Below are 18,380 nucleotides of genomic sequence, written 5' to 3'. Positions count from 1 at the left end.
CACCCGGAAAAAGGCTAGGCCTCCCATCATTTACCAAGTATATAGGTGCATTAATTTAATAACAAAATTTAAGACAATGATATCAAGCTCATGTCATCACATGAGTCAAAGCACCTGCATCTAGCAACGCTAACATTAGTAGCTGAGCAAAGCCTACTTAGCCATACAAGTTTTGCTAGGAAGGAGAACAGTGTTTGGGCTCATGGCATATGAAGAGGCAATTTAATTTCAGTGGTAGGCAGCGAGCAGTATGACGTGGAAACGAAAACTAGCATAACAAGTCTAGAGATGGAATCAAGGTCATATCATCTTGCCTGTGATAACCTCAGCTTGGAATGGTTCTGGTTCGTCCTGCACGTACTCTCCTGACTCCACGTATTCGTTCTCCGATCCCGGTGCTACCCACATGAGAATAACAGCCAATGAACAGCAGCACCACAAGATGCAACAATCACATGATGCATGAGATGAAAATTGAGCATGCACCACTATTTCTATCTCTAGCACAAGCAAATTAAACTACTGCAAGTTTCTGGACAGAACTGTACACTAAGATATTTTTACATGCATGAGGATGGCATGAACAGATGTGGCTCGTGAAAACGATGCAAAACCATATAAAGAACATTGCAAACGGAGCTACGGATCAACGGGAATCAACGAAACAAGATATGAAGCTCTACGTGGAAGATTCAACACCACACCCACAATTGGCACCAATCTGGTATTCCCAGGTTGCCAAGACATGTATCATACCAACATGAATGGAATAGAGCAAGGAAGAACACCACAACATCAACTAAGCACACTCATTGATCAAAATGGCAAAACTACATAATCTTCCATAATCTGCATCTTAGCTCTTTGGGAGCTACATGCAACATAGCTACAGGCCTCCAAACATGACAAATAATATATGTGGCTGTTGCCAACCAAGAACACTAAAAGCACCAGCAAGAATCACAGCAAAAGGAATTAAACTCTAGAAGATACAAGGCCACAAACTTTCCCAAAACCCTCAGATCTCACGAACTTAGTGAAAATTCCTGCACCTGAGTTTCTGTCTTTGTTCTGAAGCCTTTTGACAGCAATCAAAACACAACCTACTGGACTCGAAATGATTTGAAATTTGACGGGGATCTTCACAAACATACCAGGTCCAAAATCCTAGCACTGAACTAAGGCTAGTTCTCAATACAATGACCAGCACATCCTCATCTATAAGAGAAGCAAATGTTTCCAGAATCCCAGACTTTGTGAAATTTCAGATTTCACTAAACTGGAATTTTTCAGCCACATGCCCACTTTGTCTAGGCATAGTTTGCACACACATAACACCAAGTGATAAATGACACCACTATGGTGTAGAGCAAAACCCCTACTACTATCACACAAAAACTCATGCCCTTGGGCTCCACCTATTACATGGAATCAAGGAACAAACTTGCAACAAATCTGAATATGTCAACTCCATAAAGTATCCTAATGGCAAAACAAACTTCACCACTGGATTCCTTGGGAGATTCTACCCCAAAATCATATATAGTATGGGGACACTTACTTGGAACAAGTGACCACAATTAAGGAAGAGGAAACTACTCCAAATCATGCCTAGTTATTAGTGCATCATTTCATGTAGTTCCTACTAAGACAACAACTACAAAGGTTGAGTCCATGTGCTCAATGACAAAGTGACATGGGGGTTTGAACCCCATGTTTGTGTCATGCACATCAACAACACAAATACTTCTCACAAGTCACCCCCACACACACAACATGCTCTCTCTCATATTAAACATGAGGAGGTGCACAACTTGCAAAGGTGGGAAGGTCCACACACACACATATGTCAAGCACAACATATAGCTAGTCCTACACATGCTAGTTAGAACATACACTAACTACACTCACATCATGATTCCAACACCTACACACCCAAGCTTGCTCATGTGCACATCAAGGCACATCATGCCTTGGCATGTGTGAGACATACACACACATCAATCACACTAGCACCACATGGTGCAAGAGCCCAACACCAAGCACAAGAGAAACACACTCACATACATAACTATTCTAGTGCAAACCACAAGCTAATACACACACATCATGGTGTAGCTCATACCTACACTCATGCTCACATGGGTGTGTATGCATAAGTGTGTGGGGAGACACACACACATGCACAAAACTACTAACACTCAAAGCTTAAACTCAAGGGCTTGTGCAATTGCACAAGCATGTGTGTAGAGTCACACACACACTTGCACACACACTCACCCTCAAGCACTCACTCACACACACATAAATCTACACATGCATACATCACTCACCTATATGCACTCCCTCTAGAGCACACACACACAACTCTAAATTCTAGGCAGAGAAAAGTTGAAGCCAAATCTAGGAAAAGAAAATAAATCAACTTGCTGCCCAAGCAAGGCTGGGGAAGGAAGAATTATCCAACAGCAAAAGGAAAAAAGGTGGGTCACTGGGATCGAACCAAGGACCCCCTGATGCACCACATCGCTTGTGCCACTCTGCTACTGCCCTGCTGCACAAATCAGAGGAATATCCAAAGTTGTGAACCCCTCTTCTGCGCAACCACTTCTCCAACAGGGAAAAGAACAAGAAAAAGGTGCACCAGCTTGGACTCGAACCCTGCACCTGACGATAACAATAACAAGGATCAACCACTGCGCTATGATTCGGCTGCTGACAGAGACGGGGAGATAGCTCAGAAGAGCAACCCTCTATCACGACGCATCACACCGACGGCCGAACCAGAGGCGGACGGCGGTGACCACCACGCAAACCTACATGCACCTATCGCTATGGGGTTGGAGTAGGATCCACAGGGGATCCATTCCTGCCTCTAAAGGCACCTGCCGTTGCATCTAACGACGAGCACATCCGCTACTCTACTGCACTGCTAGCCGCCATTGCACCAGAGCACAGCACCTCGGCGACGAGCTCGAGCTACTCCTGGCTAGAGAGGGAAGTTGCGGGACGACGGCTGCTCACCAAGGGGGAAGGAGAGGAGAGAACTCCGGCGTCGTGGAAGAAGACGCGGCGGTGCTGGTCGATGCAGGAGGATGCCAACCGAACCCGAGGAAGGAGGTGCACGTCGGGGAAGAATCTCCGGCTCCGGCTCCGCGCAAAAATGGAACCCCTCCTGGGTCCTCTTGCTTGCGCAGCTGCGGGGAGGCGACGAGGTGGAAGCTACGCAGCGACGAGCTCGACCCGGAGCTGGTCATGGCGTTGGGAGCGACCTCAAGTTCTCTGGCGGCGCGGGAGGGAGAAGAGGAGGGAGAGGATGAACCCTAGCCTCCTGGGGAAGGGAGAGGAGAGCTTATATGGCCCTAGGGGGCGAGCTGGAGCCGCAAGATCGAGGTCTCGTTGATCGGGAGGCTGAGGAACGTTCGTACAGTCGTGACGTCGGGAGGAAGAAGAGGAACGTCTCCTGGGTTGCTGCTGTGCGAAGGGGTATTGGGCCTGGGAGGAGTTGGGCTCTCGCTGCCAGGAAGAGAGGGAGAGAAAACCTAAGGCCCTATCTAATTAAAATACATCAACACATGCAACTAAATTCCTAGGAAAAACTAAGGGCATATAATTAGAGATGAAATATCCCTCGGCATAAGGGAATTATGCCCCAGATAAATAAAATACCAAATGGCTAATTGGGCAACTAAAAATAATTGCCAAACAGATTTAAATAAATCTGAACTACAGAAAAACCTCAAGCAAAAGAGGTTTTAAAAACCCCTCTCCTACATGTCCACACTCCAAATAAAATGGGCTAAAGGTGTAACATTTATAAAACAGCATAGGAGCAAATAGGTTTTTGATCTTGAGAATTAAAGAGAGAAAGGTTTGAAACTAACAAGGGGTTTGGAAAACAATGCCAAACACCACACTCCACTATATCACCCCACAACTTCACTTATGCATCAACACATATAATCACAAGGTCACATAAATCACACCTAGCAAGATATGTGCTCACAAGACATGACATGGAACATCATGGTTTGCATACATGCAAGGGAAACTAAAAATTAAGAGACACATGAAATCACAAGGACAAGGAGATGACATGATATGTTATGCTATGCATGCACGCAAGGAAGATATGCAAGGGACACAAGGTGACACAGGAAATCATAGACACAAGTGACATCATCATATCTCTCGCAAGGTGGACCCACATGCAACAGGTTCCAAATATGGCAATTACACACTTGGGGCATTACACACCTGAAACACCATAGTGTGATGATGTGTCTGAACGTCATAGCCACGCCCTATTTTGATATGGTGCATACTATGATGTCTCTTATCGAATTACCACTATCGTTTATGGGTTATGCATTAGAGACAACCGCATTCACTTTAAATAGGGCACCGCATATTTCCGTTGAGATGACATAGTATAGACTATAGTTTGGAGAAACCTAAGTTGTCGTTTCTTGAAAGTTTGGGGCTACGACGCTTATGTGAAAAGGTTTTAGTCTGATAAGCTCGAACCCAAAGAGGATAAATGCATCTTCATAGGATATCCAAAACAGTTGGATACATCTCCTATCTCAGATCTGGAAGCAACGTGTTTGTTTCTAGAAACGGATCCTTTCTCGAGGAAAGGTTTCTCTCGAAAGAATTGAGTGGGAGAGTGGTGGAACTTGATGAGGTTATTGAACCGTCACTTCAACCAGTGTGTAGCAGGGCGCAGGAAGTTGTTCCTGTGGCGCCTACACCAATTGAAGTGGAAGCTGATGATAGTGATCATTAGAGCTTCGGATCAAGCTACTACAAACCTCATAGGTCGGAAAAGGTCGCGTACTACTACAGAGTGGTACGGTAACCCTGTCTTGGAGGTCATGTTGTTGAGCAACGATGAACTTACGAGTTATGGAGAAGCAATGGTGGGCCCGGATTCCGACAAATGGCTGGAGGCCATGAAATCCGAGAGATGATCCATGTATAGAACAAAGTGTAGACTTTGGAAGAACTACTTGATGGTAGTAAGACTATTAAGTAAAGACGTATCTTTAAAAGGAAGACATACGATGATGGTGATAAGTCACTAGTAAGAAAAGCTCGACTTGTCGCAAAGATGTTTTCGACAAGATCAAAGAGTTGACTATGATGTGACTTTCTCACTCGTAGCGATGCTAAAAGTCTGTTGGAATTATGTTAGTAGTTGCTGCATTATTTGTGAAATATTGCACATAGGAAGACAAAACATTGTTTCCTTGATGGTTTCCTTGAGGAAAGATTGTATGTGATACAATCATAAGGTTTGTCGATTCTAAAGATACTAACAAGTATGCAAGCTCGAGCGATCCTTCTATGGACTGGTGCAAGCATCTCGGAGTTGGAATATATGCTTTTATGAGTTGATCAAAGCTTTTGGGTTTGTACAAAGTTTATGAGAAACTTGTATTTCCAAAGAAGTGAGTGGGAGCACTATAGAATTTCTAATAAGTATATGTGGTAGACATATTGTGGATCAGAAGTAATGTAGAATTTTTGTAAAGCATAAAAGGTTGTTTGAAAGGAGTTTTTCAAAGGAATACCTGGATTGCGCTACTTGAACGTTGAGCATCAAGATCTATGGAGATAGATCGACACGCTTAATAGAAGTTTCAACAAGATGCATGCCTTGACAAGATTTTGAAAGAGTTCAAAATAGATCGGCAAAGATGGAGTTCTTGGTTGTGTTGTAAGGTGTGAATTTGAGTAAGACTCAAAACCCGACCCCGGCAGAATAAAGAGAATAGACGAAGGTCGTCTTCTATGCCTTGGTCGTAGAATCTGAAGTATGCCATGCTGAGTACCGCACCTGATGTGTGCCTTGCCTCAAGTCTGTTGAGAGGTACAGAGAGTGATCCATGATTGAATCACTAGCGGCGGTCAAAGTTATCCTTAGTAACTAATGGACTAAGGAATTTTTCTCGATTATGGAGGTGGTTAAAGAGTTCGTCGTAAAGGGTTACGTCGATGCAAGCTTTGACACTAATCCGAATAACTATGAGTAGTGAAACAGATTCGTATAGTAGAGTAGATATTTGGAGTATTTCCGAATAGCACGTAGTAGCAGCATCTATAAGATGACATAAAGATTTGAAAAGGACACACGGATCTGAAAGTTTCAGAAACGTTGACTAAAATCTCTCTCGCGAGCAAGACGTGATCAAACCCCAGAACTATATGGGTGTTGGATTCGTTAGAATCACATGGTGATGTGAACTAGACTATTGACTCTAGTGCAAGTGAGAGATTGTTGGAAATATGCCCTAGAGGCAATAATAAATTAGTTATTATTATATTTCTTTGTTCATGATAATCGTTTATTATCCATGCTATAATTGTATTGATTGGAAACACAATACATGTGTGGATACATAGACAAAACACTGTCCCTAGTAAGCCTCTAGTTGACTAGCTTGTTGATCAAAGATGGTCAAGGTTCCCTGACCATAGGCAAGTGTTGTCACTTGATAACGGGATCACATCATTAGGAGAATCATGTGATGGACTAGACCCAAACTAATGAACATAGCATGTTGATCGTGTCATTTTGTTGCTACTTTTTTCTGCGTGTCAAGTATTTATTCCTATGACCATGAGATCATATAACTCAGTGGCACCGGAGGAATACCTTGTGTGTATCAAACGTCACAACATAACTGGGTGGTTATAAAGATGCTCTACAGGTATCTCCGAAGGTGTCTGTTGAGTTAGTATGGATCAAGACTAGGATTTGTCACTCCGTGTGACGGAGAGGTATCTCGGGGCCCACTCGGTAATACAACATCACACACAAGCCTTGCAAGCAATGTGACTTAGTGTATGTCACGGGATCTTGTATCAAGAAACGAGTAAAGAGACTGGCCGGTAAACGAGATTGAAATAGGTATGCGGACACTGACGATCGAATCTCGGGCAAGTAACATACCGAAGGACAAAAGGAATGACACACAGGATTATATGAATCCTTGGCACTGAGGTTCAACCGATAAGATCTTCGTAGAATATGTAGGATCCAATATGGGCATCGAGGTCCCGCTATTGGATATTGATCGAGGAGTCCCTCAGGTCATGTCTACATAGTTCTCGAACCCGCAGGGTCTGCACGCTTAAGGTTCGGCAATGTTTTATGTGTATTTGAGTTATATGGTTGGTTACCAAATGTTGTTCGGAGTCCTGGATGAGATCACAGACATCACGAGGGTTTTCGGAATGGTCCGGAGACGAAGATTGATATATAGGATGACCTCATTTGATTACCGGAAAGTTTTTGGCATTACCGGGAATGTACCGGGAATGATGAATGGGTTCCAGATTTTCACCGTGGGGGGGGGGGGCTAGCCCACCCGGGGGAAGCCCATAGTCCTTAGGGGTGCCGCACCAGCCCTTAGTGGGCTGGTTGGACAGCCCAAGAGGCCCTATGCGCAGGAGAGAGAAAAATCAAAGAGAAAGAAAAAAAAGGGGAAGTGGGAAAGTAGAGAAGGACTCCACCTTCCAATCCTAGTTGGACTAGGATTGGAGGAGGACTCCTCCTCCCCCCCTTCGGCCGACCCCTTGGGGATCTCTTGAACCTCAAGGCAGGTCCCTCCCCCTCTCTCCTATATATACTGAGGTATTAGGGCTGATTTGAGACAACTTTGGCATGGCAGCCCGACCACATACCTCCACGGTTTTTCCTTTAGATCGTATTTCTACGGAGCTCGGGCGGATCCCTACTGAGATAGATCACCACCAACCTCCGGAGCACCGTCATTCTGCCAGAGAACTCATCTACCTCTCCGTCTCTCTTGCTGGATCAAGAAGGCCGATATCATCGTCGAGCTGTACGTGTGTTGAACGCGGAGGTGTCGTCCGTTCGGCACTAGATCAGAGCGGATCGTGGGACGGATTGCGGGACGGTTCGTGGGGCGGATCGAGGGACGTGAGGACGTTCCACTACATCAACCGCATTTCTTAACGCTTCTTGTTGTGCGATCTATAAGGGTACGTAGATCGGAAATCCCCTCTCGTAGATGGACATCACCATGATAGGTCTTCGTGCGCGTAGGAAAATTTTTGTTTCCCAGGCGACGTTCCCCAACAATTGCTCCGTCTCCCAGCTTTGGTTCCGAGACCTTGAAGTCCAAGGGTATCTACCCTCATCTGATCTCACGCCCACGTGCGCCGGCCTAACATCCTTCAACGGTGAGGCCCTCGCAGAAAAATTCCCCGCCCCGCAAAGAGGTGAAAGGATCTGTTTTACTTCTTTCTTGTTCCGTGGGCTAGGATTTCCCATTCACCCGTTTCTGAGGGGTATGCTAGAGTTTTATGGGTTGTTGCTCCATAATCTGACCCCATGTTCTATCCTCCATTTCTTAGGCTTTGTATCTTTGTGCGAGATGTTTCTAGGCTGCAAACCTCACTCTGATTTGTGGAGCAAATACTTTTTCCTTGTCTCCAGGACTGAAGGAACGCCCATTCAGGAAGTAGGCTGGGCCGAGGTGTGGCGTATAGCAGCCACCGGATACCCAGTCGGTACACCGAATAAGGAGACCGGCGAGTGGTCTTTGGAGTGGTTTTATATTGATGATGTTTCTTTATTTGAGCCAGTTCAGAGAGGTCTTCCCGAGTACTCTGTGGTTCCTTTGAAGAAACGATTTTGTTGGCGTCCAAAGAATAACTCTGAAGAGGAGAGCTACGAAGTGAAGCGCCTAGCTGCCAAGGTAAAACTACTGGCTCACAGTGGGCTGACCATCGTACAAGTGATGGACATCGTAATCTCAAGGTGTGTCCAACCACTTCAGCAACGCATAAGCACTTTGTTGAATTACAATGGGATGAATGACTAGACACGCTCCAAGCGGCAAGGCCCGGACACCCGGGAAGCTTTAGTAGCTATTCTGACTGATTTCTTCAAGGGGGGAAAGGAAGATTTCACCCGTCTCGCCTTCAAGGAAGGCTTTGCGTCGTATAACCCCATTTTGTGGGTAAGTATGGAGACATTTAGAGCCATCTCATTCATTCATGTTATCGATAATCGTAAACCCCTGATCCTTTGCTTGTAGGATTGGAGTCGCTGGATCGAGACAGTGAAATGCCCTGCTCCCTAGCCCGAGGACTTTGCTCGTGATGACGACCCTCGATTCCATGAGGATCCGGAAACTTCCATTATCTTTGAGGATATTATCACGAGAGCCTTGACGGACAAGTGGTGTCCCTGCTAGACGATAACCCGAGGTGCCTCCCATCTTCGGCAAGCAAGCGGAAGGTAACCACTTGTCACGGGACTGTATTGAAACATTGTCGAACGCGCCGAACAGTGTCCCGTGTTCCCCTGGCTGGGGTTACGTCAACTGAGGAACAAGTTCCCGAACAAAAGGTAGCAGGCAATACCTCGGCCACCCCTTCAGCCAGGTACATGTACCCACCATTTGTCTTTATGATAACAACGGTTTCTTTGGTATACTTACAACCCTTTTGCCGACAATTGAAGAAAATGAGCGCGGCCCACCTCGTCTGAAAACATGGCAGTGATTTTGGGAAGCCATCCCAATCCACGGTATTTGTCCAACGTGGAGGCTCTGAACACTTGCCCTACGCCTGTCCTTTCGAGGACTTTTCAGCGACGAACTCTAAAGTTGAGAGTGTTATGAATCACCGGCAGCGCAAGGAGTCCTTATGACACCCTATCTTCTTCGAGAAAGAGTTTAATGCTCTAAACTCGACCGATGCCTATCTTGGCGCTGTGCGGAATAGTCTCAAAGAAGTTCCCTTACACACGTCAGCCAAACTACATGTATTCATTGGTATTTTGGTAATTGAACCAAAGGTTAGCCCTAGTAGCCTGCGAGCCTTAATTTGGTCGGTACGGCCGAGTTAAGGCTCGACCTAACCATTGATTTTGCTTTTCCCGGCTTTGAAGCAGGAGAATAACAAATGTCCGAAGATATGCGACGAATTCAAACCAAACTCCAAGCTAGCAAGGCAGAGCTCGAGGATGTGAAAAGATTTACCAGGGAAGCGCATGGTAAGGGTAGGGTAATTTGATTGATGATGTGGCTAATTACATAGTGCCACTTATTTATCAGAGGATTTCTTGATATAGCAGGTGAATCCATAAGCCATATCCAGAAGGATCTAGACTCAGCTCTTGATTCTCAAAGGTATGTCGGATCCCAGTTTGAAGCCGGTCATGCTGATGGACTTTTGGAGTCACTTGACTTTGATTCACTTGACACGTGCGAACCATGCCTCATGGGCAAGATGACTAAGACTCCGTTCTCCGGAACAATTGAGCGTGCAAGTGACTTGTTGGAAATCATACATACCGATGTGTGTGGTCCAATGAGCGTGGAGGCACGCGGCGGATATCGTTATTTTCTCACCTTCACTGACGATTTAAGTAGATATGGTTATGTCTACTTGATGAAGCACAAGTCTGAAACATTTGAAAAGTTCAAGCAATTTCAGAGTGAAGTGGAAAATCATCGTAACAAGAAGATCAAGTTCCTACGTTCTGATCGTGGGGGTGAATATCTGAGTTTCGAGTTTGGTGCTCACTTAAGACAATGTGGAATTGTTTCACAGTTCACACCGCCTGGAACACCACAGCGTAATGGTGTGGCTGAACGTCGTAATCGTACTTTGTTAGAGATGGTGCGATCTATGATGTCTCTTACTGATTTGTCGTTATCATTTTGGGGTTATGCATTAGAAACAGCTGCATTCACTTTAAATAGGGCACCATCAAAATCCGTTGAGACGACACCATACGAACTGTGGTATAGCAAAAGGCCAAAGTTGTCGTTTCTTAAAGTTTGGGGATGTGATGCTTATGTCAAAAAGCTTCAGCCTGAAAAGCTGGAACCCAAAGCGGAAAGGTGCGTCTTCATAGGTTACCCAAAAGAGACAGTTGGGTACACTTTCTATCTCAAATCCGAGGGCAAAGTGTTTGTTGCTAAGAATGGAGCTTTTCTCGAGAAGGAGTTTCTCTCGAGAGAATTGAGTGGGAGGAAGATAGAACTTGACGAGGTTGTCGAACCTCTCATCCCTCTGGATGGTGGCGCAGGGCAAGGGGAAACCTCTGTTGTTGCGACGCCGGTTGAGGAGGAAGTTAATGATGGTGATCACGAAACTCCAGTTCAAGTTTCTGTTGAACCACGCAGGTCGACGAGATCACGCGCTGCTCCAGAGTGGTACGGTAATCCCGTCTTATCAATCATGTTGTTAGACAACAATGAACCTGCAAATTATGAAGAAGCAATGGTGGGCCCAGATTCCAACAAATGGCTAGAAGCCATGAAGTCCGAGATAGGATCCATGTATGAGAACAAAGTGTGGACTTTGGAGATACTACCTGAGGGCCGCAAGGCTATTCAGAACAAATGGATCTTTAAGAAGAAGACGGACGCTGACGGCAATGTGACCGTTTATAAAGCTCGACTTGTGGCAAAGGGTTTTTCACAAGTTCCAGGAGTTGACTACGATGAGACTTTCTCACCCGTAGCGATGCTTAAGTCCGTCAGAATCATGTTAGCAATAGCTGCATTTTTCGATTATGAAATCTGGCAGATGGATGTCAAAACGGCGTTCCTTAACGGTTTCCTTAAGGAAGAGTTGTATATGATGCAACCCGAAGGTTTTGTCGATCCTAAGAGTGCTAACAAGGTGTGCAAGCTCCAGCGATCCATTTATGGACTGGTGCAAGCATCTCGGAGTTGGAACAAACGTTTTGATGAGGTGATCAAAGCATTTGGGTTTATACAAGTGGTTGGAGAATCTTGTATTTACAAGAAAGTGAGTGGGAGCTCTGTGGCGTTTCTAATATTATATGTGGATGACATATTACTGATTGGAAACAACGTAGAGCTTTTGGAGAGCATAAAAGGTTACTTGAATAAAAGTTTCTCTATGAAGGACCTAGGAGAAGCTGCTTACATTCTAGGCATTAAGATCTATAGGGATAGATCAAAACGCCTGATAGGACTTTCACAAAGCACATACCTTGATAAAGTTTTGAAGAGGTTCAAAATGGAACAGTCCAAGAAAGGGTTCTTGCCAGTTTTACAAGGTACGAGATTGAGTAAGACTCAGTGCCCAGCAACTGATGAAGATAGAGAGCATATGCGCTCCGTCCCCTATGCTTCAGCCATAGGTTCTATCATGTATGCAATGTTGTGCACTAGACCGGATGTTAGCCTGGCCATAAGTATGGCAGGTAGGTTCCAGAGTAATCCAGGAGTGGATCACTGGACAGCGGTCAAGAATATCCTGAAGTACCTGAAAAGGACTAAGGAGATGTTTCTCGTGTATGGAGGTGACGAAGAGCTCGCCGTAAAAGGTTACGTCGATGCAAGCTTTGACACAGATCTGGACGACTCTAAGTCGCAAACCGGATACGTATTTATTCTTAATGGGGGTGCAGTAAGCTGGTGCAGTTCCAAGTAAAGCGTCGTAGCAGATTCTACATGTGAATCGGAGTACATGGCTGCCTCGGAGGCGGCTAAGGAGGGTGTCTGGATGAAGCAGTTCATGACGGATCTTGGAGTGGTGCCAAGCGCACTGAATCCAATAACCTTGTTCTGTGACAACACTGGTGCCATTGCCTTAACAAAGGAACCACGGTTTCACAAGAAGACCAGACACATCAAACGACGCTTCAACCTCATCCACGACTACGTCGAGGAAGAGGACGTAAATATATGCAAAGTGCACATGGATGTGAATGTAGCAGACCCGCTGACTAAACCTCTTCCACCGCCAAAACATGATCGACACCAGAACTGTATGGGTGTTAGATTTATTACAATGTAATTCACATGGTGATGTGAGGGCTGGATTATTGACTCTAGTGCAAGTGGGAGACTGTTGGAATTATGCCCTAGAGGCAATAATAAATATGGTTATTATTATAATTCCTGTATCAAGATAATAGTTTATTATCCATGCTATAATTGTATTGAATGAAGACTCATTTACATGTGTGGATACATAGACAAAACACCGTCCCTAGCATGCCTCTAGTTGGCTAGCCAGTTGATCGATGATAGTCAGTGTCTTCTGATTATGAACAAGGTGTTGTTGCTTGATAACTGGATCACGTCATTGGGAGAATCACGTGATGGACTAGACCCAAACTAATAGACGTAGCATGTTGATCGTGTCATTTTGTTGCTACTGTTTTCTGCGTGTCAAGTATTTATTCCTATGACCATGAGATCATATAACTCACTGACACCGGAGGAATGCTTTGTGTGTATCAAACGTCGCAACGTAACTGGGTGACTATAAAGATGCTCTACAGGTATCTCCGAAGGTGTTAGTTGAGTTAGTATGGATCAAGACTGGGATTTGTCACTCCGTGTGACGGAGAGGTATCTCGGGGCCCACTCGGTAATACAACATCACACACAAGCCTTGCAAGCAATGTAACTTAGTGTAAGTTGCGGGATCTTGTATTACGGAACGAGTAAAGAGACTTGCCGATAAACGAGATTGAAATAGGTATGCGGATACTGACGATCGAATCTCGGGAAAGTAACATGCCGAAGGACAAAGGGAATGACATACGGGATTATACGAATCCTTGGCACTGAGGTTCAAACGATAAGATCTTCATAGAATATGTAGGATCCAATATGGGCATCCAGGTCCCGCTATTGGATATTGACCGAGGAGTCTCTCGGGTCATGTCTACATAGTTCTCGAACCCGCAGGGTCTGCACACTTAAGGTTCGACGTTGTTTTATGCGTATTTGAGTTATATGGTTGGTTACCGAATGTTGTTCGGAGTCCCGGATGAGATCACGGACGTCACGAGGGTTTCCGGAATGGTCCGGAAACGAAGATTGATATATGGGATGACCTCATTTGATTACCGGAAGGTTTTCGGAGTTACCGGGAATGTCCCGGGAATGACGAATGGGTTCCGGGAGTTCACCGGGGGGGGCAACCCACCCCGGGGAAGCCCATAGGCATTGGGGGAGCCACACCAGCCCTTAGTGGGCTGGTGGGACAGCCCACAAGTGCCCTATGCGCCAAGGAGAAGAAAATCAAGAGAGAAAGAAAAAAAAGGAGGAGGTGGGAAGGAAGGGGGACTCCCTCCCACCAAACCTAGTCCTACTCGGTTTGGGGGGGAGAGTCCTCCCCCTTGGCTCGGCCGACCCCCTTGGGGCTCCTTGAGCCCCAAGGCAAGGCCCCCTCCCTCCCACCTATATATATACGGAGGTTTTAGGGCTGATTTGAGACGACTTTTCCACGACAGCCCGACCACATACCTCCACGGTTTTTCCTCTAGATCGCGTTTCTGCGGAGCTTGGGCGGAGCCCTGCTGAGACAAGGTCATCACCAACCTCCGGAGCGCCGTCACGCTGCCGGAGAACTCTTCTACCTCTCTGTCTCTCTTGCTGGATCAAGAAGGCCGAGATCATCGTCGAGCTGTACGTGTGCTGAACGCGGAGGTGTCGTCCGTTCAGTACTAGATCGTGGGACTGATCACGGGATTGTTCGCGGGGCGGATCGAGGGACGTGAGGACGTTCCACTACATCAACCGCGTTCTCTAAACGCTTCTGCTGTACGGTCTACAAGGGTACGTAGATCACTCATCCCCTCTCGTAGATGGACATCACCATGATAGGTCTTCGTGCGCGTAGGAAAATTTTTGTTTCCCATGCGACGTTCCCCAACAAGGTCTTCGTGAGCAAGCAAGTTGGGTGCACACCCACTAGTTCTCCTTTTGAGATTTCACACACTTATAGCTCTAAGTGCATCCGTTGCATGGTAATACCTACTCATTCACATTGATATCTATTGATGGGCATCTCCATAGCCCGTTGATACGCCGAGTCGATGTGACCATCTCCTCCTTTTTGCCTCACAACCTCCACCACACTATATTCCACCTATAGTGCTATATCCATGGCTCACGCTTATGTATTGCGTGAGAGTTGAAAAGTTTTGAGAAAGGAAGAGTGCGAAAACAATTACTTGGCCAATACCGGGGTTGTGCATGATTTAAATTCGTTGTGTGGGGATGATGGAGTATAGCCAGACTATATGATTTTGTAGGGATAACTTTCTTTGGCCTTGTTACTTCAAAAGTTCATGATCACTTTGCTAGTATGCTTGAAGTATTATTGTTTTCATGTCAATAGTAAACTATTGCTTTGAATCTTATGGATCTGAACATTCATGCCACAAGAAACAAGTTACAAAGGACAAATATGTTAGGTACCATTCCACATCAAAAATTCAGTCATTATCACTTCCCTACTCGAGGACGAGCAGGACTTAAGCTTGGGGATGCTTGATACGTCTCCAACATATCTATAATTTTTGATGGTTCCATGCTATTATCTTGTCAACTTTGGATGTTTTGTATGCATGAATATGCTATTTTATATCTTTTTGGGGACTAACCTATTAACTCAGTGCCAAGTACCAGTTTCTGTTTTTTCCGTGTTTTTCACCTTTATCATAGAAGAATATTAAACGGAATAAACCCTGCGGAATGATTTTTTCCATAACAGAAGATACGCAGGGGACTTGAGAACCAAGGCAAAGGACCTCAGGGGAGGTCACAAGCCCCCTAGCCGCGGCCTGGGGGGCACCTAGCAGGCTTGTCCCCCCCCCCCCCCCCCTGGCTCCTTTGCCCTACTTCTTCCGCCTATAAATTCTCTAAAAATCCAAAACCACCAGAGAGAGCCATGAAAATACTTTTCTGCCGCCGCAAGCTTCTGTCTCCGCAAGATCCCATCTGGGGACCGTTCTGGTGCCCTGTCGGAGGGGGATTCGGACACGAAGGGCTTCTTCATCAACACCATTGCCTCTCCGATGATGCGTGAGTAGTTCACCACAGACCTTCGGGTCCATAGCTAGTAGCTAGATGGCTTCTTCTCTCTCTTGGATCTTCAATATAAAGTTCTCCATGATCTTCATGGAGATCTATCCGATGTAACCTTCTTTTGTGGTGTGTTTGTCGAGATCTGATGAATTGTGGATTTATGATGAGATTATCTATGAATATTATTTGAGTCTCCTTTGATCTCTTATATGCATGATATCGTATCCTTGTAATTCTCTTCGAGTTGTGGGTTTTGTTTGGCCAACTTGATCTATAATTCTTGCAATGGGAGAAGTGCTTGGTTTTGGGTTCATACCGTGCGGTTTCCTCACCAAGTGACAGAAGGGATAGCGAGGCACGCATCGTGTTGTTTCCATCAAGGGTAAAAAGATGGGGTTTATATCATATTGCATGAATCTATCCCTCTACATCATGTCATATTGCTTAAGGCGTTACTCTGTTTGTTATGAACTCAATACACTAGATGCATGCTGGATAGCGGTCGATGTGTGGAGTAATAGTAGTAGATGCAGATAGTATCGGTCTACTTGTCTCAGACGTGATGCCTATATGTATGATCATTGCCTTAGATATCATCATGACTTTGCGCGATTCTATCAATTGCTCGACAGTAATTCGTTCACCCACCGTAATACTTGCTATCATGAGAGAAGCATCGAGTGAACACTATAGCCCCGGGGTCTACTTCACATCATATTTTCAGATCTACACTTTTACTTTGTTGCACTTTCCACCTTCAAATCTGACCTTGCAAATAATCGTGAAGGGATTGACAACCCCGTTTAGCGTTGGGTGCAAGTTTGTTTGTTTTTGCGCAGGTACATTGGTGCCTCATCTTGATACTCCTACTGGATTGATACCTTGGTTTGCGTAGGTACATACTGCTACTGTACTGCATCACCTTTCCTCTTCAAGGTAAAAAACAACGCAAGCTCAAGACGTAGCATGCCCCGAGGACCCCTTAATCGAGGACTCCCTCAGTAGCCCCCGAACTAGCCTTCAACGCCATTGTGTATAGTCTTCGGCAGCTCCACGCATCTCTGGTAGTTGATTTGAAAGGCGAGTTCCTCCCAGATAACATGACGAACTGGTCTTCGTTGAATCCACGAATATCGAAGCGTCGAGGGACCCATAACTTTTAATCCCACCCCAAAATTCAATAATTATCATTGAACGTCATGCACTTTAAAATAAGCACATGTCACAACAATTCTCAATGGAACCGTCCCTTACACACGTGGGGGGAGGCGACCTCTCTTATAAATAAACGAGGAATCCGGTCTAAGGCTTTATCACCGCTCCCCACTAGACAAGTGCTGCCAAGAAACCCTAGAGTCCCAGCACTTAGCACCATGGTTGGCTCCTCTTCTCGCCCCCTTGGCCCTCAACCAGGAGATTCGGGAGTTGCTATTAGAAATATGCCCTAGAGGCAATAATAAATTAGTAATTATTATATTTCTTTGTTCATGATAATCTTTTATTATCCATGCTATGATTGTATTGATTGGAAACACAATACATGTGTGGATACATAGACAAAACACTGTCCCTACTAAGCCTCTAGTTGACTAGCTCGTTGATCAAAGATGGTCAAGGTTTCCTGACCATAGGCAAGTGTTGTCACTTGATAACGGAATCACATCATTAGGAGAATCATGTGATGGACTAGACCCAAACTAATGAACGTAGCATGTTGATCGTGTCATTTTGTTGCCACTGTTTTTCTGCATGTCAAGTATTTATTCCTATGACCATGAGATCATATAACTCACTGGCACCGGAGGAATACCTTGTGTGTATCAAACGTCACAACGTAACTGGGTGACTGTAAACATGCTCTATAGGAATCTTCGAAGGTGCCCGTTGAGTCAGTATGGATCAAGACTGGGATTTGTCACTCCGTGTGATGGAGAGGTATCTCGGGGCCCACTCGGCAATACAACATCAGACACAGGCCTTGCAAGCAATGTGACTTATTGTATGTCACGGGATCTTGTATTACGAAATGAGTAAAGAGACTCACGGTAAACGATATTGAAATAGGTATGCGGATACTTACGATCGAATCTCGGGCAAGTAACATACCGAAGGACAAAAGGAATGACACACGTGATTATATGAATCCTTGGCACTGAGGTTCAACCGATAAGATCTTCATAGAATATGTAGGATCCAATATGGGCATCTAGGTCCCGCTATTCGATATTGACCAAGGAGTCCCTCGGGTCATGTCTACATAGTTCTCGAACCCGCAGGGTCTGCACGCTTAAGGTTCGGCGATTTTTTATGTGTATTTGAGTTATATGGTTGGTTACCGAATGTTGTTCAGAGTCCCAGATGAGATCACGGACGTCACGAGGGTTTCCGGAATGTTATGGAGACGAAGATTGATATATAGGAGGACCTCATTTGATTAGCGGAAAGTTTTTGGTATTACCGGGAATGTACCAGGAGTGACGAATGGGTTCCGGATGTTCACCGGGGGGGGCAGCCCACCTGGGGGAAGCC

This window comes from Hordeum vulgare, chromosome 7H (assembly GCF_904849725.1).
Source record: "Hordeum vulgare subsp. vulgare chromosome 7H, MorexV3_pseudomolecules_assembly, whole genome shotgun sequence".
NCBI lineage: Eukaryota > Viridiplantae > Streptophyta > Magnoliopsida > Poales > Poaceae > Hordeum > Hordeum vulgare.
Note: the sequence above shows the minus strand (reverse complement) of the source record.